Source organism: Cyanistes caeruleus, chromosome 5, assembly GCF_971803275.1.
Source record: "Cyanistes caeruleus chromosome 5, bCyaCae1.hap1.1, whole genome shotgun sequence".
Lineage (NCBI taxonomy): Eukaryota > Metazoa > Chordata > Aves > Passeriformes > Paridae > Cyanistes > Cyanistes caeruleus.
Genome location: NC_141705.1, coordinates 53,933,250 through 53,960,679, shown reverse-complemented (window position 1 = coordinate 53,960,679; position 27,430 = coordinate 53,933,250). Strand labels below are relative to the sequence as shown.

General features: G+C 41.3%; 1 long non-coding RNA gene across 1 annotated transcript in view; it reads left to right on the top strand.

Moving 5' to 3' along the window:
* Nucleotides 1–27,430, top strand: part of LOC111928798 (uncharacterized) — a 73,050-nt gene that overhangs the window by 30,847 nt on the left and 14,773 nt on the right. Inside the window, exons 4-8 of the long non-coding RNA XR_002864312.2 lie at nucleotides 976–1,117; nucleotides 14,719–14,795; nucleotides 17,333–17,513; nucleotides 19,821–20,055; nucleotides 20,342–20,502. This is a non-coding gene — a long non-coding RNA (uncharacterized LOC111928798). The remainder of the gene's footprint in view (nucleotides 1–975; nucleotides 1,118–14,718; nucleotides 14,796–17,332; nucleotides 17,514–19,820; nucleotides 20,056–20,341; nucleotides 20,503–27,430) is intronic.

Genomic DNA, 27,430 nt, shown 5'->3' with positions numbered 1-27,430 from the left:
GCACAGTAAAAAGAGATGCAGGAGCTTGCATGGGAAATGTTAAGACCTTATTCTCTCCCAGACCCTGGAGCTGTGTGGCTTTGTTTGCCTGTCAGTAATCAGGAGCAGGAAAGAGACTCTTCTCTCTAATTGTGTCTCTAATTTTCTTTAAGTGAAGAAATGGCTCTTTTTGTGGCCATTTCTCTCCATTGGGCAGGTTAGAGGGCTGCTTTGGGCATCTCGTGCTGTCCTTGAATGAATGGGAGGAAAAGTGCCTCTGGCTGCATAGCATTCATTCATTGCCTCCTCCTTGAGAGGGAGGTTAGTGTATCACAGCATGATTAAGAGCAAGAGAATCTTACTCTAAATCACAGAAAGATTGGGAAGAAATTAAAATTTACTTCCTCAGGCCACATATATATTTTTTTTTCTCACTGCTGTCTTTCCTCCCTCATGGAGCTCTGGCATTGTTGGCATGTACAATCTAATGGGTACACCAGGGCCAGCAATGTGATAGATTTCAGTGTCACAGAGAGAATACTGAGTGAAGCACATAGAGGGGAAAAAAAAGAGAAAAGATCCTTGGATTTCATTGCACAAATAAATGTCAGAATGAAACAGATCTGGCATGACTTCAGCCCCCTGCTACCCAAAGTCAATCACACTGAAATGCTCATATAAGCAAGAAATACTGTACTGCTCTGGCACAGGTGAAATACTGGGTCTAGAACAAACCTTTTGACCATTTCAATGCTGCTTAAAACATAAGGATAGACTTAACAGCACTTCAGTGGAGGCTGGAACTCTTCTCCCAGCCTTATAGCAAGGGTAATTACTACTGCAGTTTGTCAAGCCTGGGTTGGAGGGGAGATGCTGAGCTGCAGGACCTCAACTGAAGCTTTCCTCACCCCCTTTAAGTGCTGTGTATTGAACACAAGAGGTGTGTGTCTTACACTGTGCCATCACCAATCCTCAGCCTATTTTTTTTTTGTGCAGCACAGGTCCATTTTTCCCATGGTGAGCCAAGGTGTCGCCAGCTGTTACAGCTAGGACCTCGGAGAAAAAGAGCAGGAGCACATCTCTCAAAGGAAAGGCAAAGGTGACTTGGCACCTCCGTGTGTTGCTGGTTGAAATGGAGGTAAGGGCATGGTTGTAGAATCTAGCAATGTGTAGCAAATTCAGGTCATAAACATGTCCACCTCCAGATGTGCTGTTTGCTGTGTGGCAGCAGCTCAGGTCAGCTCTCCTCAGTAAAGATTTAGCCTGGACTTATTTGACTCAGGAGACCAGCTATTGCTGTTTAATGGCTTTTACTGGAAATCCAGTAAGTAGGAAAAGTCTGGGTTTGCTTTGCCTCATCCTTTTTACTCACCACTTGCCACAGGCAGGCTCTCATGTCATTAGGAGCAAAACACTGGCTCTTCAAGGTAAATAAAAAAAAAAATCAAAATTTAGAAGTAAAAAGTCTTTCTTTGTGGAATAAATACCCTTTAAGACCCACTAAAAATATTTTTGATATTTTAATCACAGAATCATAAAATATTTGACTTGAAAGGGACACACTAGGGTAATCAAATTCCAAACCCCAGCCCTGTGCAGGACAACCCAAAAACCACACCATGCACCTGAGAGCATTGCGCAAACACTTCTTGAGCTCTGTCATGTTTGGTGCAGTGACCAGTGCCCTGGGGAGCAGTGCCCAGTGCTCCAGTGCTAAACCACCTTCTGGGTGAAGAACCTTTTCCTAATATCCAACCTAAACCTCTCCTGACACCACTTCAGGCCATTCCCTCAGGGTCTATTACTGCTCACCAGAGAGAAGAGATCAGTGCCTGCCCCTCCTCTTCCCCCATGATTTTGTAACTGCACTGAGGTCTCCCCTCAGTCTCTTCTCCTCCAGGATGAACAAACCAATGACCTCAGCCAGTCCTTGTATGACTTTCCCTTCAGGCTTTCACCATCTTTGTTGCCCTGCTTTGGACACTCTCTGATAGTTTAGTACCTTTCTTACATTGTGGCACCCAAAACTACCCACAGAACTCTAGTTGAGGCTGCCTCAGTGCAGAGCAGAGCAGGACAATCCCCTCCCTTGCCCGGCTGATGCTGTGCCTGGTGCCCCCCAGGGCACATCAGGGCTGGAAGAGACCTTTAAGATCACCAAGTCCAACTGTGCCCTCAGCATTGCCACTGTAGCACTTAAACCACTAAACTACATCACTCAGTGCCAGATCCAGACACCTCTTAAACACCTCTCTGCAGCGCCTCTCTGCCTTTTAGTGATAATACTGCTTGTTACAGCACAATCTCTTGTGCTTATAGAGTCTTTCCAGAATCTGCAAAAAGCACAAAGCAGCAAAATATTCACTAAGTAGCCCAGCAAAGGGTGATCAGGTCTAGACAGCAAAGACATTTTCTTCCTTCATTAGTTCCTCCATTTCTGCAGGCACTACAAGGTGGCTTATCACTTCCACTGTTGTCTGGAAATAGTCTAATCTTTATTTGCCAAAATGATAGCTTGAAACTAGCCTAAGAGGCATCACGTCAATTGAACAAATAATCCTAGTTGTTTCTTCGGCTCCTGCAAGGTTTTTCTTATTTAAAATAATAATCATACTAATAAAGCTGAAAGCAAGCACTGAATCTCTGTGTAACCCAGTAAGGGCACAGAAAATAAAATTGCTTTATATGTGTCCCTCTCTTACCCTTATCTTTTTTCAAAGTATCAAAAAAACAAGAGGAAAGCAATAAAACCAAATACTTTATAGAGCATATAAAGCAACAAGACATCATGATGCAGTTTCTCTCACTGATGTCAGGCTGCAAGCTCTTAGAGGCCTCACCTCTAAGGTGAGGGCTGTGTCCTGTATGTAGCTTTTGAGCTGCTACTTGAAACTTTGATTTTGTTAATGTGGTACAGATGTCTGGAGTTACTTGTACAGTAATGCCTTTAGGAGCTGTTTCATATAGAATACTACAGTATAAAAACAAGTCATTAACCATTTGGGATGGAAATCCCAGCTCTTAAGTATCATTAGTACGAAATCCTAATGTAGAACAAAACTGAATGAATAACATGGTTTGGTTGTTATTTTTTTTTTCCTTCTGCTTTACAGGACAAAAATGGGAAACAAGGTAATCAAAACCTCTAGTTCCTATTGAAAGAAAATACAACCCCAGGGTGTTGAAAGAACTTTATTTGACCTAAATAACGGAAATTTTTTAGTTTTAAACATATTATTTATATAAAAATTGAAATTCTACTTGCAGTGATAGAAGTATTGAGTGGAAAACAAGCTTGTGACTCTTTAAATGGGCCTTAAAAAATGGGCAGTTGAAGAACTCATTCTTTTCTTTCTACCCCTGTCTCTAGTTTCAGTAAGCATGATCATGAATTTCCCATGTAGACTGTATGGGACACCTGAGAGAGCCTGGCATATTTAGGAAAAGTGCAGCATATCACAGCAGACATCTTTTCAAAAGGGCTTGTGATCACCTGATTATACTTTTGAAGTCATAACCTCCTCTTTTCTTTGACTATGCATTTATTCTTGTTGTTCTTTCCTTTCGAACATAAATATCCATTAATAACATGTACACACTATATGGGGACAGAGAAATAGCTTCCCATGAGGTCTCAAAATCCTTCATAAAGTGTTTGCCCTCAAGCTGTCTGGTGTGTTTTGCTGGGATTGTTCTTTGCTGTCTGTAACATCATTGCTGCTGAATCCCTGGATGCCTCAAACGTGGCACTCTGGGACATGAGAGGTGAGGGGATATTTCATGCTTTACTGGAAGGTGTTTTGGCATGAAAAGAAATGGGCCAGATTTACCTATTTCTAGTATTTTATGATCTTGTGTATAGGAAAGAGGTTGTTGACAGTACAGCTCAAGAGAAAAATATGTTCCTTAGGAGTTCATCCCTTCAACACTGGCCATGGACTTGGTAACAAATTAACTTCAGAGGACAGACATGCCTATGCTACTTTTCTTCATCAGTGGAGAAACTTTAAGGATAGTTTGGTTATTTTCTTAAAAAATCTGAATTGGGACAGAAAGTACTCTGGCATAAATGTCAAGCCAGGAGGAGTTTTTAGGGTGTTACGTTTCTTCTATTTCCTGCACAATTTTTTAGCAGTCCTACTGCTTCTGTGGTAAAAGATAGAACATGACAGTGCTTAATTTGCAGATGATCTTAAGTGTCTCCTTCATTTCTGATAACGAAAGTCAGTCAGTTTTCCCGCGTCTTTGGTTTCATTAGGTGATTTTCAGATCCCTGGGAGGCAGGTTTCCAACCAGTAATCCTCTAGAAATAGTGAGGTTCAATTTGTCACCTACATGCAGCTCTAGCAGTAGCTTCTTTGCATATTATTCTTGATGACAAGGTGGCATCTTCACCTGTGGGGAAAAAAAACAAAAGCAAACTGAAAATTTTCTGGAATGGCAGTGCAGAAAGGAATCAAACTTGCAGTTGGTATTTACAGACAAGTGTCAGTACAGCAACCTCTGTTTCACTGATGGCAAATGAAAGGTAAATATTGTAAGTGGTGGGTTTGTTTGAATGGCTGAAATGAAGCTTTTCTCTGACTCTCCAATGTGCCTTAATTTCCAGGCAGAGGAAACCTTGGCCCACCCTGAGAAGTGCACCAAAAGCATCTTAGGAGACTGCAAGGAAATACAGCCTCAAAAGTGTGGTCACTCCTAGGTCCATTCCACAAAGAGGAACAGTAATCAGAAGGTGCTGCTAGTGTTTGAAGGGATGGACTGTCTGTGAGCATCCTATTACTGCCTTTGTTGGGTCCAGCGCTGATCTGTAGCTGTTATGACCTTATAAAATTCCTCCAGCAACCCTAGAGGAGTTTGAGTGGCTTTTAAAGGAGGTGTGGTAGAGCACTAGTGTCTTTGTTTGGCATGCATCTGTGGAACAGCTTGCATCCACAACCAAATCATTTCATTTACTTGCTTTCAGTCCATGTTCTCATCTCTTTAAAATGGGCACTATAATGCTGTCTCATTATGCACAGACTTTATGGGAGAGGTTCAGTAATCATTATGAAAAGGTCAGATGCTTCTGTGAAGGGCACCTATAAATGAGTCTATAAATAAATAGTCTGGAAGCCTTTAGGAGAGGCTAACAACTTATTTATCTTTTATCCTGCTGGTTGCAGGGGATGTTTAAAACCAAGAGCATACTGCTAATTAGTTTAATGGTGGAATTTTTGTGAGTGGGTACTGAGAGACTGCTGGGTGTAGCAGTTGGTTTGATATGACACCTGACCAGCACTTGGCTCATACCAATGCACAATGTGGCTCCACGAGATGTGTGCTGAGCCTCACTGGGGACTGTGTTTCTTAACTGGGAAAGGATTGTGTTTATTGAGATGATACTCGCTGCTAAATATATCATCAGCAACTCTGTGGCACCGTTTTTTTCCACTTGGCTTAGAGGAGAAAAGCAACTCTTAGTAATGCTATTTATTGACTAATCTGAGTGCTGCTGGTTATTTGGTTAGAGTTCAAAAATGTCAGCTCTGGACTTGAAGCCATCTAGCAAAAAGCTGGTTTCATTCCACACTCCAGTGGTGTTTAAGGCAGGTGGTAAGAAACACCTCGTTTGCTTTAAGTTCATTACATTTTTGTGGGAGAGGAGCCATAAATATACATTGGTGCACATGCCTGTATGCCAGTGGGATGGATACTTTTGTTTGCCACCTGCCTGTGCAACAGGCTTTGGCAGCAACAGAGGTGCAGGGTGGAACACAAAGACAATTCTGTGGGGTGGCAAGAGATGGGGGAAGTCCTGGGGTGACTGAGGGGATGCCTCTTTGAAAGGCTTGTCCCTCGGGCAGCTTCAGTATTGCTTAGCTTTTTGTCACATGAGGTTCAACTTCCAGCTGCAGGGAAGCTGACAGTGTCAGTGTGGAGGTTTTCAGAGCCTGTGGCACATGATCCTTAACACTCAGGTCCTTAGGAGATCCATCTGACTCCTTAATCTCTGGCTGCAGACTGAAGCACAGAAAAAACACTTGAACTTGATTGTAGGACATAGAGTGCCCCCTTCCTTTTCTCTCTGACTAAGGAGACTGGACTTATAAAGGGTGTTCAGTCCCAAATCATTTTGGTGCTTCTGAATCCAATCTGCTCCAGGTTGCAAATCTGCTCAGTCCTCTGTCTGTTTCCTGTGTCACATGGTTCAATGGCAGGTAAAGAGAGGAGCCAGTGATTCTTTGCCCTACCCTTATCTCTCTTCTGAAAGAATGGAGGCAGGCTGCATGTTTATTTTAAATCTGGTTTAAATATCCAAGTTAAAAGACTGGTCTTTTCCCTTGACAGCCTGATCCCAGCTGGGTTTGCTTTTATAAGCAGTCTGAATGGAATAGGGCTTAAACACTCTGTGGCTTCATGACAGACAGTCTCATTTCTACCTGCTGGGCATGCATAGGATAGTACTGGGTGTTGCACTCTTTGCAGGTGGGATTTTAACGGCTGCAACCTTTCTTCTGTCGCAGCCTGTTGGAATCTGAAATAAAAGCCTCTCTGAGTCCCTCAGAGAGAGAAAAGAATTAAAATATATTAAACCACATAGACATGAAGTAAGCATTTTACTTTTAAGTAGGTAAAAATATATCTTAAGTGCCTTAAGAGTCTTTGTTAGCTAGTGAAAGGCTCTAATACATAGTTTAAAGTTTAGTGATGATACCCTTCACTGAGTCAACTTAGCTCTAGACATAATGAAAACATAGCTTGCATTCTCAGATAGAACTATACACATAAAGAGATAATGCTCCAGATGTAGGATTTAGGTAAAGCTAACATTGTTTTTGTGAATTAAGAATTAAGTTTAGGTTGGTGTAGAAAGTTTGTTTTAGAATTGTGGTTTTTAGCTGATTAGATGATTTACTAATTTAATCCCCTGTACTGGGATTCACACCCACACACACACCCCCAAAGAAGAACAGCAGTACCATCATCATCATCATCATCACCATCACCATCATCATCAAGAAGAACTACTGCAACTTCACAGATCAAAGAAACTCTATGCCAGAAAGCTGCTGCCCAGAGTATTAGGACTTTGTACCAGAGAGCTGCTGCTCCAAATTCAGGATTTTATGCCAAAATCTTTTAGCATATACTTTAACTTGCTAAACTCTTTGCCTTCAAGACTGATGCATTCATATAATAAACATCTTCACAGCAACCAACAACTGCTCTTGTCTCCTTGAGACCTGGTAATCCCCATGAAAGCTCAGTAGCAGCGCTTCCTTTCCAAGAGGTAGGAAACACATGCATCTGTCCAAGAGAAAGAGCAAAGACTGCTTAAAAAGGGAAATGCCCTGATGCACTGGGGGAAAAAAAAAGTGAAGCTGCAAACTTTGTTCCTCAGTGCAAGGTGACCCATCTCAGGAGGGTCGATTGAGTAAGTAGCTCTTTCTGTCTTCAGACCATGTGTCTTTTGAGTATCTCAGCCTGCAAAATGTTCTCCTACTCTGACATTTGCACTAGTTTGATTAGGCTGAAGAGAACAGCAGGATAGCCCCTTTCTCTGATGGCATGTTGAGACACTTCAGCCCAATAAACAGGAGTACACCCTCTCCAAAAATGTGGAGGCAATGGGAGCTAGAGCAAAAGATGCAGCTGAAGAGCACCTGCATTTAGGAACGTTCCCAGCTGGTGCTAGTGGAAAGAATTAAGCAATGTGCTAGCACACTGCAGATTGGTCTGGTATCTGTCTGGCCCTCCTGAGCACCCAAGGCAAGGCATGGTTGGGGTTCAGTTTCTACAGAGCAGCATTGCCTGAATTGAGGTAGCTGTATGTATTAATTGAACCACATGGGAGCTGTTCATTTGGCAAACCCAGCATAGCAGTTTTATTCAGTCAGACACAGCAATATCTGCTGGTCTCCTCACTTCGCTAGAAAAACATAGGGGTGAAAAGAGCCTAAGCTTGGGCGCTAGAAAGCTGGGCAGTGCCCACTGTGTGTTGCCTTTCAGTGAGATAAATAACTGCATCTTCAGATTCCATCTTCATCTTGAGAATCATTTGGTCATTAGACCTCCTTCTTTTTCCCTGGAGGTCTTCTCTTCCAATCCCCCTGTCCCAAACGAAGTCCTTTTCTCACAAGTTACTTCTTTTTACTTCATGCCAGCCTTCTGAAGATTGTTGAGCTATTTGTGAGGTGGGACAAGCTGAAGAAGAGCACAGATGGAGACTTCCCAGATAAATACATCACCAGGTTCCTTAGAATCTTAGAGCAGTTCTCTCCTCTCTTTCTCACAGGGGTGTTGTCTGTTTCTCCTGCAGCTCATTCTTAGTCCAGAGCAAGAAGATAACTTTTCTATATGACTTTAATCATCACTGGGGAGCGTTGGATTTTTTCTGGAGGGAAGCAACACATTTTTGCAAGCAAAGAAAAAAAAGTGCTCTGACGACCACTAGAATAGACTTTCCTTTCAAGCAGAACAAAACATTTTTGTCAACCTGAGGCTGCTTTACTTTAGGAATCTCTAACAACCGGGTTTATAGTCTTTGCTAGCTAAAATATTGTCAGTTCTTCAGGCTCCATTTCAGGCATTAGTGTGTGTGTAAATGAGAGTTTTCTAGACCAAACTTCACACCATGTTAAAGTATATGGTGCCAGGGTTAGACAGGACATAAAATTACCTAGACTTTCATTTACAGGGTGTTATAGTTGTAAGGATCATTCATTCAAACCCAAATTTTTGCTATTTTCATTACTGCCCAGGTGCTCTCCTGGAAAGTTTTCACCTAAGAATTTCACCTAAAAAGCTACTGAGTTAATATATGTGTATCTCATTTTTCCCCCTAGCTAGTAAGCTAGTGAAATAAGAGCAGTTTCCTCAACATCTTTCCTGTGTGAAGTTGTTTTTTTCTGTAATACCAGCAAGACACTTCATCACTCTTGGTTTATGTTTCCCCCTTTTGAAACAAGCATTAAAGGGTTGGCTCACTATGCAGATTTGTAGCAAGGATAAATTCAGCTGTACACATGAAGATGCCAGATATTGAACAAGGAAATGCCATCCCAGATCAGTATCTCACTGTCCAAGCTGTGGCCTGGCTATGGGAGTTGCCAGGCAGCTTCCATAAGCCAAAATATTCTTAAATAAATGATAATATTTTTTTGTCTCAAGTTAGATGATGATCAGTTTGGTGCTGGATGGCATTTATATTTGCAGTCCTTTCAATTTTTAAGAAGGAGAATTTTTTTTTACATTTGCTAATGGAGTAGAAGTGGGGATATTTGTTCTACAAGTGCCTGCTTTAGACAGAATATTTCATCTCTATTTATATTTCTTCTTTCTACAATGAGCACAGATATTTTTGTCTCATTATTCACAGACTTCAGAGGATTAAATAAGCAATAATGGTGAACAGGCCAGATTTCTTATTTAGAGGTTCCAGATCAACAAGGCAATGAACACATAGGACAAAGAGATTTAGCCAAGGCTTACAGTGTATTAACTTCATCTCATTTCTCATTAGTTTGGTATCGAGCTTGTCTTATAGTCTGCTGCAGTTGTACTGTATATAAAAACCTGCTCTCAAAAGCAAGTTGGTAGTCTCTGGGATTTATAAATATTGATGGCTGAATGAGGCTCCCGAGTGTGTCATGACATTTCACACTGGAGAAGAAGAAAGTTGCAGCAGCTGTGCAGCATCCCAAGATCCCTTGCCACCAGCCTTTCTTCCTCTGCTGTTCAGCCTTTCTTTTCCACCCTCCTGAGGACAAAAATGTCTGTCTTTTTTTTTTTTTTTTTATGGGTTTGAACCTGCTTGGGAAATAAACATTCTGTATACATAAAGGCTAATAGCTATCTGTTAATTTTAGGCTACTCTTGTTAAAAACCCCACCTCTTACATGTGCTTTTATGCTGTGCCCTCAGGCATGGTCAGGGGTTATGCTCTTCCATGTCTTGGATGGAAGTGTCAGAGCTGTAATGGCTCAGTTCTGTGAATTAGCTGCTCAAATTCTTTCTTAGTCCTGGAAATAAACAATAGGTAAGTCTTGTGTCTCTAAAAAGTGAAGCACGCACCCTTCTGCCTCTGCAAAGATCATCAGATTTAAGTGAACAAAGAAGAAGGTATTTGCATGTATCTTGCATAATTATTGAAATGGAAGTGATACTGTTCTTAAAAGCAGAGGTGTAGAGAGCAATCCAGGCTATTGATTTTTGAACCAAGCCCTTTTGTTCCAAGGGAGAAAGTAATTCATTCTTACATTAGACTGTGGTTACATTAGATATTGGAAATTTGTATAGCAAGACAAAAAGAAATTGCTGCCCTAAAACTTATATAAGTCTGCATCTTCTCTGGAAAAATCCCTGGGTAGCTGCAGAATTGGTGACATCAGCTCTGAGCAGGAGTTGTCCCAAAAGAGGGTTCTTGAGTGCTTTGTCATGCAAGTTTGCAGTTTGGGCAAGAGCAGCTGAACACTGGTCACTGTCTGACAGCTGCCTGTGCTGCAGATTTCTCCTGTAATGAGCAAGTCAAGAGTGTTTTGTATTTTTATGTTTATATGTGTGTCTGTCTCAACAGCTCTTGTAACATTGTCATGCTGTGGAAATTTGCTGTTACAACAAATACTATTCTAACTGGTGCTGAGAAGTTTTAGGAAGCAGCTCTGCATGTACTATGATAAATGAACAGAAGGGCTATTTCACAGTGCTTTTTGGGGAGAAAAAATAAGTCCTGTTTCCCCTCATTGTGTCTATTTTTGAAAAGGGTTATCTTTATTTCCTCTTAGTTTGTTATTTTGGGGTTTTGGGTTTTTTGTTTTGTTTTGTTTTTGTTTTTTTTCTGATTACTAGACAACCAGAGCAGCCCAATATTTGGGAAGTTTTCCCAGAATATGTTGACACAATCAGCTTGTTGTCTGTCAGTGTCCACAGCTGCTCTGCTGGGAAGGGAAAGGGACCTGTTTATTATTTACTGATGATTTGCTGAATGCTTAGAGGCAAAGATTCACAATTTTCTCTTCACCTAACTCCTTCATTTATTCTTCTAAGGTAAAAGGCAATCCTGTTTGGGAGATACAAAGGGGATATAATGGGATAGAGTTGGGATATTTCTTCTCTTAAGGTAATTCCACCTATTGTAAGAGATACATTTTCACATTGGTGAATGGGGAAGAGATTTCTTGTCCAAATAAGTGCTTAGCAGTGTGGAGTGCACAAGCATAATATCTGTGACTGGCTGACAAAATAGTGATCTGGTTTTGTCTCCTCCTATAGAAAATACAGTCTGGATCCAGAGGGAGAGTGGCATTTGTTGTCTCCTCTTGTCACACATCTGTGTGCATATATGTTTGTGTCTGTCCCCACTTAATTACAATTAAACCCGGTGCCAAAAGTCTCTGGCGTGCTCCTGTGAATTTCATGAAAATAGGTGTCCAGATGGAAAACAAATACCCTGCTGAGGGAAGGCCTTCCAAATTCATGCTGTGTTAGACTTTGGGGAAACCACACAGTGGAGCTTCTCGGGTCATAGGATACATTAGCTCAGTTGAACTCAAAAACCTACCTGTTGGGAGTGTTTGGTTTTCAGACTGCCAACAAAGCTCTAAAATCAATTAGTCGTGCAGCTTTACTTCCAGTACATATTTTCCTGCTGTTCACAGGTAGAAGCTATTTTATATTATTCCTAATTAGTTTTACATTCAGCTTTCCCTGCTGGCTAAGGCAGACATTGCTTTGTGTACAGGAATTAGATCCCAGGTACCGTCTGAGTTTTTCAAATCTGCTGTAAACCTCTCTGAATATCTGCAATGGTATTTGTGTCTAGCACGCTTGATGGGGAAGGAGAAAGTCTGACAACTGCTTAGTCTCCCCCAGAAGCTTTGGCATTACACTTTGGGGTAAGTATAAATCCAGAGCTCCATATTTCTTAGATTCAAATGGATCTTCACCATTCAGTTTAGAAAGCAGGAAAACGTGATTGTTTGGTTACACTGATTTAACTACATTGTATTTGTACCTGTTGGTGTATGCACACGCATTGCAATCTGTTGTAAGGTTGATCCAGGACTTCACATTTCTCAAAGTCTAGCATTTTCCTTTGTTGTCAAACATTTTCCTTTCCTGTCTTCTGTGGTGTGTGGGGTGTGGCTGTTTCACAATGGGGAAGCAATGCAAGGCTGGGGGCTAATTTTCCTGCAGTTATCATGGCACTAAAGTTTGGATAACCCAAGTAAAATTTGCCAACCTGTGGCTGTGTCTTTTGCAGACAATTGTTCTGCTAAGGAAAATGGCGTAGAGAATGTTCCCACTTAATTTGATGTTTCCCCCAAAACCTTGCCCACTGGTTTCTTTATTTGGCTCTTAAGGTTTTTCAGTGCTAAGACGGATCCTCCCCATCACCTCTCACTCTCCTCCTTCCACTTGCTCCACTTGCTCCTCATCTCCCTATGTCTTTTTTGCCCTGTCCTCAGTTTTCTCTACTGTCATGGTTTTAAAGCATTAGCTAAAAAATCACTAGAAAATTTACTCATTTCTTGCTGTGAGATATGGATTAGAAGGGCAAAACAGGCTAAAAACTTAAAATGAATAAAGAAAGTTTATTACCAAAACTACAAAATTAAAAACTAGAATAAAACTTCCAGAAACCCTTTTTCCCCACCACCCTACCATTCCTTTGTTTAATTGACAACATAGAGACAAAATGTGGTTAAAACAGTCCCAATTTTGCTATAATCTTTTCATCAGTCTTTGTAGAGAAACCTAAGTTCTCTTTGTCATTTTATGGAGAGTTTTTCACAAGAAAACCATTTTCTCATGGCTTTCTATTTCTCTGATCCCAGCTGCCTGGAAAACTCTGCCATCAGTCCTTTCCTCCCATTTCACACCACTCTGAGGTGTGTTCGTGGGCCATGGTTCAAGGGGTGTCATTTTAAGGATGAGTTATTCAAAGGCAAAAGTTCTCTTCATCTGTCTCTGTGATTATCTCTGGAAACAGAAGTTTTCTCTTTGTCTCTTAAGGGCCACAAATCTTCAACAATTATTACTTCTCCATTTCTGTTCCAGCATCTCACAAGACCACAACTACTTCACCATTTACTCAGCTTTATCAATGAATTACTTCTGCTCAGTTCCACACTTTGAAATACTCCATCCCCCCCGAAATACTCTTTCATGAATTAAAGGAGTTTTCCAGAACATTATCGTCCATCTTCATAGCTTTAACAAAAGAATATTTCAGCTTATTAAGGCATCTCCTTATTTCTCTCCCCATCTGAGGCTTAATTCCTTTCTTCACTGTGTTTGATAGTTTATTTTGTCTCTTTACATGTTGATCCCCCTCTCTTCCCCTATCTCTGGAAAAAAGATTAATCTGCAGGTCTCATCTGGGTGGTAAAAGGGTTAAAATCTTGCTCAAGCTGCAGGTGTTCATGGTTCCAGGTTTCAGCTCAGCTGAGCTCAAAGCCGGGCCCCCCTGTGAAAAGCTTCAGCCACTCCAGAGGTTTCCTGGGAAGCTGCAGCAGAGCCCGGCCGGAGCCCGGGCCCAGGAGAAGCCCCGCAGGCCCCATCTCCTGCCCGGGGCCTGCGGCAGGCCCAGCCCAGCCCAGCCCAGCCCAGCCCAGGCCACATCGCCTGGGGAGGGGACGGGGAACCAGCTGGAGCTCAGTTACCTTTCACAGCCAGAAAACAAAAAGAGACAACGAAATTCCCAGGCTTAGGTCTTAAGGTGCTGTTCACAGGTTGATCTCACTTTTCAATGGTCAGAACTGCTGTCAATTCTCAGAAATGGCCAGTTGTTGGCCAGGAGAAAAACTCCCGTCAGCCTCCAGAAGCCTTAAGTTCTGTAGATGTTTCCTACTTTTTTCTTAAATGCCAGTCTGTCACATCTCCCTAACTCCATCTCTCTGCAAGTGCTTTCCTGGGAAGGAGACGGCACATTTTGAGGCTTGGGCTAAGCTGCCCAGTGGCTGCCCAGTTGCTTGGCAGGGCACAGGGCATGGAGAACTGCTGAACTCATCTACTCAGCCTCAATTTTCACAGTTTGCTCCAATTCATCTGAGAGGTTTGTACCCTCCCTTCCAGCTCAGTTGAAACCAGGCAAACAACTCAAATGCTGTTAAGAGGAACCTTTCAGACAGGCACAGTGCAACCACGCAAACACACACACACTTAGAAAACCCGGGCCAGAAACATGCTGTTCCACCTAAAGAGTGAGAACATAATAGGATGTTCTCACCCCAGCAGAGTGAACACATTCAGGGTGATGTGTGAGAGCGAAATTGGAAGCTTTGCCTCTGTCTCCACCCTGTCCAGTAGCTATCCTAGCAGCAGATAATTTGGTAATTTCATTCTTACAACTTCAGCTCCCCTAAATGACCTTTAAAATTTATTTGCTTCATTTACTTAGGTTTTAGGAGATTATGCTTAAGTAATGCTTTGCCGCATTTAATCTTTTGTTGTATTTAAATTTAGTGTGTAATGATTGTCTATATTAAATAATAGCAGCAACATCTGAAATTATTAATCAACAAAAGATGACAGATAATGTGTGTTAAGTTCTCTCTGTATTTTGAATCATTTATCTCCCAGGTAACATAAGAAGAATGTTAAATCCTACTGGAACACATTCCTCAGCTGATGTAAATCTGCAAATGTACAGCAGCTGAATTTCTGGCCCATTATGTTTTCTATGAAAGATGTCTTTGCCTTCTGAGTATTAATTATCCATGATTCTTTTACTTTTCTTGTTTTCTGCCTTTGCAGGTGCTGCTAATTCTCTCAATTTCTTCCAGAAATGGGAAAATTTATCTATATTAGGAAATGCGTTCTTCCTTTCTTCAGTAAGCTGCATTTTCATTTTTGGCATCCATATTTAAATCCTAATGCACATAGAGATATGAATGATGTGGGTTTTACTGCTGACAGTTTTAAATCCTACCATGCATCAGCTGCATAGACAGCTTAACTCCTTCTTGTTCTAGCAGACGGCCATGTATAATCATGTATTATTTTGCAAGAGATGACCATGTCATACACTGCACTGATGTCTCTGCCAACAAACTGCCCCCATCTTCAAGTCCCAAAATTGAATCAGGTAATAAATGATGTAGCAAGGCTGGATGCTGGGAAGAGGATGAAGGGCAGGCCCAGAGTCCCTTACCCCCCAGCCTTCTGGCACTGGCAGATGCTCCAAAAGCTCCCACCCAAAGGGATGCAGTTGAAAAGATTCCTTTCCCCATCTCTGATTTCCCCTTCAGAAAAGCTCAGGATGAAGCCCACAGTTTCTGAGCTCTGGAATAACTTCCCATGTCCTGCTGCTGTATGTGAGGGGCATTTCAAACACAAGTGGAGTGGGTTGTATGCCAGGGCAAGGAATATCCCATGCTGCTCCAGAGGAATTCATCACTAGTGACCTGTATCCAGCAGGCATGATTGGAGCCATGATTCCCCCTCCCCAAGAGGCTGTGTGTGCTATTTGCCACCTCTCAGTGTTTCCCTCAGGAGCTGCAGCCTTCATATAACAGGGGAGAGGGTTAATCCTTCTGTCTCTACAAGAGTTTAATTGGAAGGGAATTGTCTTTGACATAATTTCCTCTCTTGTCTCCACTCAAGCCTAGTGGATCAAAAGAAATGCAAATTGAAAGATAATATTTTGGATGTGCCCGATTTTAAAGTTGAACATGAATAATCTTTCATGCCTCTGACTTAATGTCAGTATCATTTTTGTCACAAAAGTCTTGAAACAATGAGAATTTCCTTGTGTGACAAAAAGAATTTACTTTTCATTAAGAGAGGAAACCTGAATGATGCTCTCACAGTACTAGAACACAACTACTAATTACCTCATGTTATCAAACCTGAAATTATCCTTTAGATTAAAATACCATACATTTTATTTTATAATGAGAGGGCAAAGACCCAGTTACTACAAAGTATTAAACTACTGCATGTCGGGTGCCACTACGTAGCAGGGTTTATTCACACAGAAATTCAATTGGCTGATTATTAGATTATTGGTTAATGCAATTTAACCTTCTCTTTTTTCTTTCCTCTTCCTTTCTTTCATTGTTATTTTGAATTATTTGAATTACTAGGAAAGTATCTTTCAAGTGGTTAACTTAAGTTTCCTTTCCAACATGTCTTTATTTGTGAAGAAATGAATTCAAAGGTTCTGTTTTCTTTTTAGTGCTTGTGAAAATGAAGGATAGTTGTGCCTGCACTACAAGAAGGGTGATTTAGGTAAATGTCTCTGAGGCAGCTTGAGTCAATTTAGCTTAGACTTGCCCTGAAATTCTCTATTGCTTTGCTGCAAACCTTCCCAAGAGAAAAGATTTACTCTTGCTGAGCTGTATTGGAGTAGAAAGTAGTTTGGTTGGTGCCCTACATTATGGCTGACAAAAAGCGTAGAGAAAAATGCTACATTGAACCATATCAATGGGGAGGAGAAAAGATTTACTCACTTTTTCTCCACATGTTCAGTCTGGGGGTGATGAATGTCAGCTGTCATCTCTAAAATTCACATCAGGCTTACCCAAGAAATCTATAGGGATTTTTTTTTTTATTGATGGTTTTCCAAGAATTCCTCATTTTCAAAATATACACAAGAGATTTTTCCACAGCTACTTGAGTGCAGGTACTACAGCTCAACATTTTGGTACACTGGTACATTGGTAGAATAAAAATCCAGGTTCAGCCCTATCCTGGAAAGGCCTAAATATGAATTTATAGATTAAAAAAAAAACCACAAAAAACTCCACCTACTTCTCTGCCATTCAGACCATACTGTCCTGAGAATGTGCTCCAGATCTGGACCATGGAACATATGAGAAGGCAAAGTCCTGACACAAAACAAAGGGAGGAGATGAAAGGGTAAATGCTATTTTTCCATTACCATGGCACTTATTCATAGACTGGGAGAAATAAGTTGTGCCTGTTCTTGGAACGGAGCCATTCCTTTGCTCATGCAGAGACATCTCTCAACCCAGCTGTGCTGCTTCTGAGTTCCTTGTTATCAACTCTTACAACTGTGTGGGGGAAAGCAACAAAATCATGACAATGATAAATGCTGCTTCTTTAGAAACTCACACAGTGCCAGCCCCATTTGTGGTCCAAAAGCCCCGCTGTGGTCTGTCTCTGAGCAAACAGAGTTATTAGCAGTCATGGGAGGCTGAGAGGTTGGAGGTTCGAGCTGACCAGTTGTTACAGAAAAACAACAGATTCCTCCTCTTCTTCTTTTTCTTTTTTTTCCTGGGCTCCTTTTATTGCTGAATCTTTCATGCTCTGGAGAAGAGCACTGCTGTTGTCTGGTGGCTAAAAGCAAAACCACATAAAGGGGGAAGAGAAAGGAGAGTAAAACAAAGCTTTCTCTCGCCCCCAGCTCGTTAACAAATGCAGCAAGCGATCCCGTAGGCACACCAGGTAGTGCCCCTGGGCTGGCACGGTGCCCATCTGTGCCATCTGCTGAGTATCAAACCTTCCTCTGCTTCCCATCACGTAGAACCTGCTGCAGCCGGGCGCTGCTTTCCTGCTGAAATCGCTGCGGCACACAGCCAGCCCAGGTTAGCAGTTCGATAGCTTCTGCTACAAAGAAAGGGGAATAGGGGGAGGAGGGTGCATTGCATCTTTGTATTTCCACAGTTATTATCTCTGTTATAGTATTTGTGAGTGTAATAGGACATTTCTCTAGCTATTTACAACAGGTCAGGACAAGTGTCCGGCTTCCCATATGCCATCTCACTGAAATAGCTCTTTTTGTTTGCTGTGTACAACTTTAGGTTCAGGTTAGTGGAACAACCACAGTGGAATCATTGATGTGATTACTGGGTTGAAGGAGAACAATAAATAAAAATATGTTGTGCATATTATGAGATGCAGGACTCAAAATTACAGACTGTCGTATAAAAGTGGGAACAAAATAGAAAATTGGGACCCAAAAAGAAAGGCAGTAGTAAAAAGCTCAGTATTTTATTCCATGTCAGATGGTTTCTCTTCTATCTGAACTGGCATGTTTCCTGGAACAATATTGTTTAAGGAACTAGCTGGCCCATCATTTCCCTTCTGCTGTGTATCATCTGCCCGGCATTTTGCTCTGATGAGAAAGGTAGAGTATGAGAACAGAGGGAAGCCTGAAGGAACAAAAATTCCATGCCTCTTAACAGCAGTGCAGCAGCTCCGAACAAAGTCATAGAAGTGTAAGAGAAATTCACTAATAAGTTAAGCATTGACATTTTCAGCAAGAGAAAATACATCTCAACTATCATAATTTCTTTCAGGTTTTACAAGGCCATATCATCAGTACTTCAAATCAATAAGAATGTTAAGACTCATGTCTGAGATTACAGTAAAGCCATCAAACTTCCACAGCGCAAGGAATTTCCAACAAATTTTGTAAAATCCATAAGTCTAGAAGTCTTGCATGTGAACAGAATCATGTTGTTCTAGTCTTAAAAATTGAAAATATAAGATGGTACAAAATGTTTTGAAACATCATGTGACTGTCCACAGATGCTGCTAAAAAAACCTGTTAGGGTTAGAAAATTAGGTTTTAGTTCAAGTCCTGCTGGTCAGTGTTAAAGAAGAGTTTGATTTAAAAGCACCTCTGTCTAAAAAACCCAACTACTGAAGAATTTAATCTGCAGTCTCATAAGCCTGGATTCTTTGGAGAACTCTCACCTCAGGAATTTTACCTTTTGGGGTTTTTTTTCTGCTTGCAAAGTTGGGAATCTTGGAGACACATCAAAACTAAAAGCAGGATGGGAAAAAGACTTGGTTTGCCAGGAATAGTGCAAGTTTTACATGATGTTACTTTTAGACTGCTTTTATTTCAACTTGAATGGGCTCAGTATATTTCAGAGAACTTGCAAGAATAGCTCACGCTATGATATATGTGATGTTGGGTTTGAAGTGTTAGGCAGACACCCTAATAAATAGTGTGATATTTAAAGAGGATGAACATCGAGTGACACCTAGTGAGTTATTAACTTTTATTTTGTTCATTTTGCCATCTGTGTTTCTTGCTCGGCTCCTCACATTCTCAAATGCAGATCCAGTAGTTCAGCTGATTTTGTACTGGAGCAGCTCTGATGGACCAAAACCAAAGTTTTCAAGGCAAACTTGCCAAATTTGCCAATGCTGATCCGGAAGTCAAATACCCAGGTGTTTTGAAGAGTGAAAATACTGGGATCTGAGTATCTCACTGAGAACTTTGAGTCCTTTTCAAAACCTAACATTCATATTACCTACCACCTCTCCCTGAGATCCTTTGGAAAATACAATTTCAAAATTTTATATACAATTTCACTAAATGTGTATGTTGAGCATTTAAAAACTAGTCTTTGGGCTCTTTTTGGAAACAACCCTGCAGCTCTTTAACAGAGTTAAAGTAATTACTTCATCCCCTGAACTCCACTGACATGGTGCATATAGGAAAAAAGCCATCAATGCCTTGAATTAACTGTTGATTGTGTTTGACTGAAGCACACATTTGCTGGAAGCATGTATTCCAAAAACCATGCAGATGCAATTTTAAAAATGTTGAAATGAATTGGCTTGAGCTTTTAACTTTTGCTAAAATACAAGTCAGTGTTTTTACATTTAAAAAACCTCATTTCTCTTTCAAGAGATTTTTTTGAGACTGTAACCAAAGCCAAAGATCATCTGTACCACACAAGCACAGGAAACTCTTGTCTTTTCCTCCAAAATATATGGAAAACCCATAGTGTCTCTTCTTGATACAGCTGATTTATTACAGTTTTAACTTGGCAATCTAAAGTCATGTCAGAGATTCATGTTGCTTTACTTTTACCAAAATTCTTTCTCTCATGTATCTTGGTATCAGCTAAAATTGGGTTCACTATTTTTTCCAGAGCAGGATGACAGGATCAGAATCCCCTTGACTTTGGCATGGCAGCAACTGCTTGGGCTGGACACCCAGCTAAGGACACAGCTCCAGGAAAGGGTTCTCGGAGTAGTTCCTACAGCTGAAGAAAGAGCCTACACCAACCCCAGGACTTGCCTGTGGGTCACCACACTGCTTTTGGAGGAGATTTTTGAGGAGTTGTGGGACTTCAGACTCGAAGGGTTGCATCATGATGAAATCAGGTACCAAGTGCTGTGGAGAGGCACAGCATTTGGTCTGGGCTAACTGGAAATAGTTCCCTTCTTTCCTGAGGAAAATGTCTCTTCAGCCTGACTTAAAGCATTCAGTTCAATGTCCACCAAGTGTTCCAGGTTGTTCATTTGGGGGTTGCTGTGGGAGATCAGACAAATGTAATACTTTATAGATACTTTAGATTTTGCCCTTTTCACGTGCCACATCCAGACATTTCTTTTTGAACCCACTGATATGCAGTGCAAAAAGTCTGATTTTTTTCTTTCTCTTTCCTAGGCAAAACTGCTCATCAGACAGCCAGAATTTGCAGCTTCCATCTGCCCCAAGCTGGACTTTGGGCTGGAGGAGTAGCTGCAGGCTGCTGATCTCCTAAGAAGCACAGGACTTGGGACTATCTATCTGTGCCACAGTAGCAAGAGTTCATTTCTCTCTTTCTGGTAAGTACATGCATGTGGACACACATGTAGTTTTTATGTAACCCTCCTTTAGGGAAGCCTCTAAGGTTCTTCTCCAAATGCTCCCTCGAGGCTGTGTGTTGGCTGAGTACATCCCATAGCAATCCTGGTCTGCGCTGGGAATGTTCATACACCAAAATCTACTCAGGGTTTCTACTAGTTTTTCTGGATAAGATAGATGGTGTTGTGTGGAGAGCCTAAGCAGAGCTGCGTGGGGACACTTGGGCTGACCTGTTTGAACTTCAGAGCTGTGCATGGAATTAAATACAGCAGGGAGAACTGCAGGGCACCTTTTCCTGAATGGTAGAAGTCCCTCTTGATAGAGAAGCTGGAATTGCTGTATAGCCCCCTGTACTGGTACAGCACCATTTCTAACATTTAAACAACAGTTTAATTTTTCTGAGGAGAAAATATCTCTAAAATTTCTGGGGAAAAAGCAAAGTAAACCTTCAGAAAACTGCAGATGGAAAGCTTGTATTTATGTAAAATGGAAACATGCTGTGAATCATTGGAGAAAACCTATATTTTCTTGCCAATTATAACAATATTAGGTAGCAGTGAAGGTTTCCAAGGCAACCTGGCCACGGGTGCATTCATGTGGAGCATGTGTGACTACCTGCTTTGTCAAGCCAATGGATGCATGTCAGAAGGTGGTGTGGGGGGGAGTACAGATCATTTCATCAATCTACACTACAAAAAATATTTAAAAGCAGAGGGTTTGTGGCTTTTTTTGGGGGGGGGGGGGGGGCGGGCAGTGGGGTGTATTGTGCCAAGCTTTTCACTGCTTCTCTAGAATAGGTAAGATGTAGGAATAGGCAAATATGTGGGAACCAGGCTGAAGATACCTGGCTGGTGGGGTGTCCAGAGGGGTGTTAGAGGAGGTCTTCTGGGAAAGTTACTGTAAAGTCTGTTCATACATTCTCTGTGGATATAAACAAATGTACAGCATCTTCCCCAAATAAACTTTCTTCTTCCTTTTGCCTGAACTGACACCAGCCTGTATTTCCCAAGGTGTTAAACCAAAGGAGTTGTTCCAACACCTCAGGTTTCTTGCCTTCAATTGCAGCGCTTGGTACCATCTTCTTTTTGCCTGCCTCTCATTCCTCTCCAACACATCTTTATCTGGTGTATTGAAGCTTTCCTGGCCTCTCCAGCTGTCCTGTGAGGCACAGACAGCAAAACACACAGTGTGGTCCTCCCATATGTTTCCTTCAGGCCGTCACTCTTGTTTCCTCTGAAGAGGCATTGCAGTTAAATTTTGTGCGAGGACCCTGCTGTCAGTCTCCAGAGAATTCACTGCCTTGTCTTTGACCTTTTAAAAACTTCCAAGAACTGCAGATTAGGTTTATTTAGAAAAGAAAAACTATCAGGGCTGCCCAATAGCTGATACAGCTGTCAGGAAAATAAAAAGCAGGCCCGTAGCCACCCGAGGGAGCTGAGAAAGGAATGTGGATCATGTTCATCAGCCTTGACTGCTTTCCAGATTGCTAAGGCAGCTGTGACACAGCCATGATGTAGAGCTCATCCTTCACTTTAGCTGGTCAGGTAAACTGAGCCTGCAGGTCTGAGCTGACATCACTGGGAGCTGGGAAGATCACCAGGGGATGTAGCTGCAGCCTGAGATTTGGCTGAAAATTTCCACTGTTCTTCAGCACCAGTCCTCTTTCCAAATTCGTTTTGCTTCAGGAAAAGGCTGAGAGGATTCCCAACTATCTTTCTCTAAACCAAAACTGTTGCAGTGTTGAGTTAACTTTGCAGCTTCTCTGGGAATTAAAAGCCATCACAGGAGGTGTTCAGTGAGCAGTTACTCACTGAAAAACGCCTGTGTGATGCCTGCTGGCTCTGGTGTGAGGGCTCCAACCACACTGCAGCTCAGGTAATGCGCACAGCCACGTTCCTTACTCAGCGCAGCTTTCAGAGTGCCCACGGCAGCTGCTGTGTGCAGTGGATGTCAGCCAGGCCCTGAGCACCCAGAAGTGAGCTTGAGTGAGAAATTAAGATGCTGGGAATTTGTGCTTGAATTATTTCACCCAACCGTTGCTTTTTACTGTGGATTACGAAATGTCCTCTGTGCATGGAGATGTGTATGCTCACACACATCTAACTCAGCTCAAGAGCTCACACTTGTGCACTGAGAGCCCACCCAGCTAACCAAGCTAGGAAAATGTACCCATCTACCTTCCCAGAGATTTTCCTCTGCACTGGCTATCCTGAAATTGTAGACATAAGTCTGTTTTTAACTTGCTTGTGAGCAAGGGAGGATAAAACTTGGAAAGAGACAGCCCAGATTGTGTCCTTTCAGTACCTAAAAGGGGCCTACAAGAAAGCTGGAGAAGGACTTTCTACCATGGCATGTAGTGGTAAGACAAGGAGCAATGGCTTTAAGCTGACAGACAGTAGGTTTAGACCAGATATTAGAAAGAAATTTGTTACTGTGGGGGTGGTGAGGCACTGGAACTGGTGTCTCAGAGAAGCAGTGGGTGCCCCATCCCTGCATATTGATGGAAGGCATCTAAAGGTGGAAGTATCTCTTAAATGTGTTATTGAATACTTTGGCCCAAGTGATTCAGGTGCTCCTAACACTTAAGTCTTGTGTTTGAGCCTCTCAGCCCCCTTACAGTTCCACATTATTTTGTATTTTGGGTTCCGGAGAAAGGTGGATCAAGCTCTTGCCTCTGGAGGCAAAATCAAATGCAGAATTGAATTGTATTTCCTTTTTACAATATGGGACACTTGACAGAGCTACAGAAATCCCATTTGAAAAACGATAGCTGTTGATTTTCTGCTTGCTGAGAATTATCAGTATTTTTTCTATCCTGCAAAACCAGCCATTAAATCAGCAAAATACTTTGGCATTAGAACCATTTGGAATGTAAAAAATACTGCTTCTTCTTGTTGAGCTGCAAATGTTCAGTTGCAAAGTTAAGGGTCTTAATTTGAAAGACATTTTACAGGTAAACATTCTACAATTGTAGCTACAAATCAGATAATTGCTGAACATTTTAAAACCCAGGAGTATAAAATTAAAAAATAATAAAATCAAATTTAAGTCCAAACAAATAACAGGAATTCTAAGTAGAAGGTTCATATTATTGATTTTTTCTTTTTTATGGACCATTTCTTTATCTCTAAAACTTCAACTATCACATATCAGTCTCTCATCATCTGTGTTATAATATTTAAATAAGCATATACTTTAACATAAAGTGGTTTACAGTCAGTTTTTCTATTACTGTACAGGAAATGTATCCATGAAACATAAAAAGGTCAACTACTTCAATGAAATAACTTTTAAAAATAATACAGTTTTACAGCCATACATAAATATATGTATTTTATTATGTCAAAGAATATGAAAGAATATAGCTCAGTGTTAAACTGCAAGTCTTTCAAGGAGAATACATTAGCTTTAAACTGGGATATATGATCACTGAAATGCATTATTTCTGCTGTAGATTTTACATTTCCAAGAGAAAGGTTTTTCTTCTCCCTACTTCCCATCTTTTTTCCTCACTTACAAGAGTCTTGTCTTGTCTTATATTTTAGTAATGACTAATTAGAAACTGGGGGTTGTGCTCATCCCCTGCATTGTGTCCAACTCAGTGGCTCAGCTCTGCCACACCAAGACAACCCAGCTGTTCTGACCCACACTTTGGGAGGGTGTTGGCAACTGGGATGGGGAGAAAAGCTGAAGTGCAGCCAAAATGCAGGTGACAGAGAGGGTCTGGAAATATCCCCAGCTGAAATGGGACTTTGAGGGTAGCCTGCAAAGAGACAGTGCTTACTTAAGTTGATGGACATGGAACATTCATCAGAACTCCATATTTGCGTATATATAGATATATTTGGCCCTCCTGTCTGCCTGTAACAAAGTATGGCTTGGTCTGAGCTGACCCACAGAGAAGTTCCAAATCCCTGGATGGTTTTTATAACTTCTGACAAGTCTATAGAAACCCAGATATCTCTGCTGAGCTGCCAGCAAGTCCCCCTGGACTGTGGGATCCCAGGAATACAGGTTCCCAAAGCATCCACTGTTCCACAGTTAACTGATATTTACAGGCTATACCCAACCTAAGTTTTATGCAATTAAAAGGGTAAGCTTATTTCTGAGGAGCAGCTGTTTGCAGAGTTGGGAGGCAGAAGTAAGGTAAAAAGCATTCCCATTCCCTACACATCCTTCCTCTGAAGCAATCAATAAGTTTAATTAGAGTGGTTAGGAATGAACTATGAAAGCAGCAAAGTTAGTATCAGATAAATCAGGGAAGTATTGGGACAGGAGATATATTTGGGACATTTTTAACAGAAATCTGATGTAGGTAATTGCCAGTGCTGCTTGTTATGAAGGGGAAGAGTGTGTGCATCAAGGCCTGGCAGCAGTGGAAGGAAAAGCTATTGCAATCCATCCATTTCACACACTGTAACTGCAGTCTTCATAAGTAATTGGAGTGGAGTGTGGTATAACACCCACGCCACCCTGCTTGAAAATACTGGTGTTCTCTTGCTGATCAGCCCTGAAGTCAATGGGTAACATACAGGTTTGGCATAATGCAGTATGATGTAATCCTTCCTTGTGCAAGTCATTGCACTTTGCACATACATTTTGCTTCCTTCTAGTACAGAAAGAAATCAGTTCAAAATAAGCCACATCTCTTCCATTCCCTCTTGCAGCTGTGCTGGGCCATGCATCTTAAAAATGCTTAAATACATAATTTTAAGGAGATAGTCTCTCAAATGATGGGCACATCATTTCTAAGATGTGGAGGTTTTACAGTAGGGATCATTTATATCTGCAGTCATTGCCTTCCTAGAGAAAGAATTTTAAGAAAACACTTTGTTTCTAAGTCAGATTTTGTTTGTGGTGAGGCTGTCCATTCTTTTGAAGTTATGCATGTTCTTAAGAGACTTTTCTCAGTTTGGCTCAAAGTGATAGAGACAGAGCTGAGAGAAGCATTCATAGCAAATATCTTTGTGAAAAATGCTATAGATCTGTTGATACCATATTGTTTTGTGGGCAAATCTTTTTAGTTCTCCTGGTATAGTAAAAATACCTGGAATTTTGTCTGAGGCACTGAACTTAAAAAATTTATTAGCTGAAGCATCTGAACTTCCAGTTTAAAATTGCTCCTTGCATCAATGTTTTTGTATTCAGTTGAGACAATTCAAAACAAAACACCTTGCATTTTGGTGGGGTCTTTCTGAAAGGAAAGGGTTCATTTAGTGTGGAGGAGAGAAAGGATTGGATTATTTAGTCCAAAGGAGAGAACATGATAGAGGACATCTTTCCAAATAGATAAAAGGCTGCTGCAGTAAGGAAGGCAATAAATCTGCTCTCCATGTTCAGGGTGGATACAAGAAGAAATAATGGGACTCTAATAGCAGAGAAAAAAACCCCACAAAACATCAAGCTAAACATTAGGAAAATATTCTACTGGTAAGGCTATAGCTCTTGGGGAATTCTGCCTGACTGGAGATCTCCACCAAACTGTCTCAAACCTGGTTTTGAGGTAAAGCACCCTCAGGATAACAGAAAGGACTTGTTCTGCCTGAGGGCTGGATAATATCTGAAGTGTCTCCAAGGCTTGGGATTCTCTGATGCTGAGGGCTGTTTTGTTGTTTTTTGTTTTTTAATAAAGCACTACTAATATGGAAAGAGTCTGGTAAGAGACTGTAGGTGCAGCAAGCAGACTCTCAAAGAGAGGTTCCTTTGGACAGCAGTGGCTTTGGCAGGCTGGTGGGGCTGTCCTCAGGCTTTTCATGTGCCTTGCCTGTATGTGATCTGCATGTGCACAGGCACAGATGGGGCTGGCAGAGGCAAAATATTTCTTTTAATCCTTCTAAGAAATGACAAATTAAGGTGTGATTATAGAACTGTTAAAAAGGAATTACCACAGAGGAATTTCCAGATGGTCATGCAGAATTACTATTGAAGAGTAAACAGCAAGGTTGAGTTATTTTTCCAAGTACAGTTCTTTCTTCTCTCTTCAGGTTGGAGAGTCCCATTCTGTCCTCCAGTCCATGTAACAATTTCTTATTCAGTCCAGTTACAGCTACCTTTCTGCCTGCTAGTTCCATTTTCTTGTCCAGTGCTGATAATATTCTTTTAAACTTAATTCCTCAAGAATATGAAATGATGGGCTCAGTTTCTTCCCTGCTGGGGAAAATAACCTTGAGATTTTTGGCTGGTGCTAAGCTTATTTGACTGAGTGTAAGGGATGTGTTGGTACTGTTGTGTGGAGCAGCATGCAATTCTGCATGATAGGCTATCAGAGCAAATCGCTGCTGATAACCTTCTGGGTTAATTGCTGTGCAAAGAGTGCCTTGAATCAACACATTGTGTTTAATCTCAGAACACACTCTGGCTATCTCTTTACTGTGACTCTATGGGGCTTCCAATTGTTATTTAGGCATGATAGGTGACACATTTCAAAGCCACCTAAGTGATTTAGAATCAACAGTTTCACTAGTATGCAGGAGCTCATCCCTGTAGATGATTCTGGCATAATATACATTGCAAATAGTTCTACATATTCCATCAAATTGATAGATAATTCCCTACTCATTTTTCTTATCAAAGCTTCTAAATACTTATTTGTTCTTTGTTATTTTTTATAACTCTTTTAAGTGCTGAGCACTGTACATGAGTTTCAGAGGTCACCATGAGATCCTGACAGAAATTCTCATCAGACTGGATGTTTCTGTATTTGGTAGAGTGTCCAAATGCTGTGTTTATTCCAGGTGGGTCCCTGGGATATGATCCCAGGGATGGAGAAAGATTTCAGTCAAATCAGTGGAAAGATTCTTGTCACTCCTTTGGCTCAGGCCCATAGAAACTTCAGAAATCAAAAACCTTGCAGAGCACAGGACATGTGGCTGCTGAGGAGGATTAGGCTGTATTGCAGTTTTACTAAGG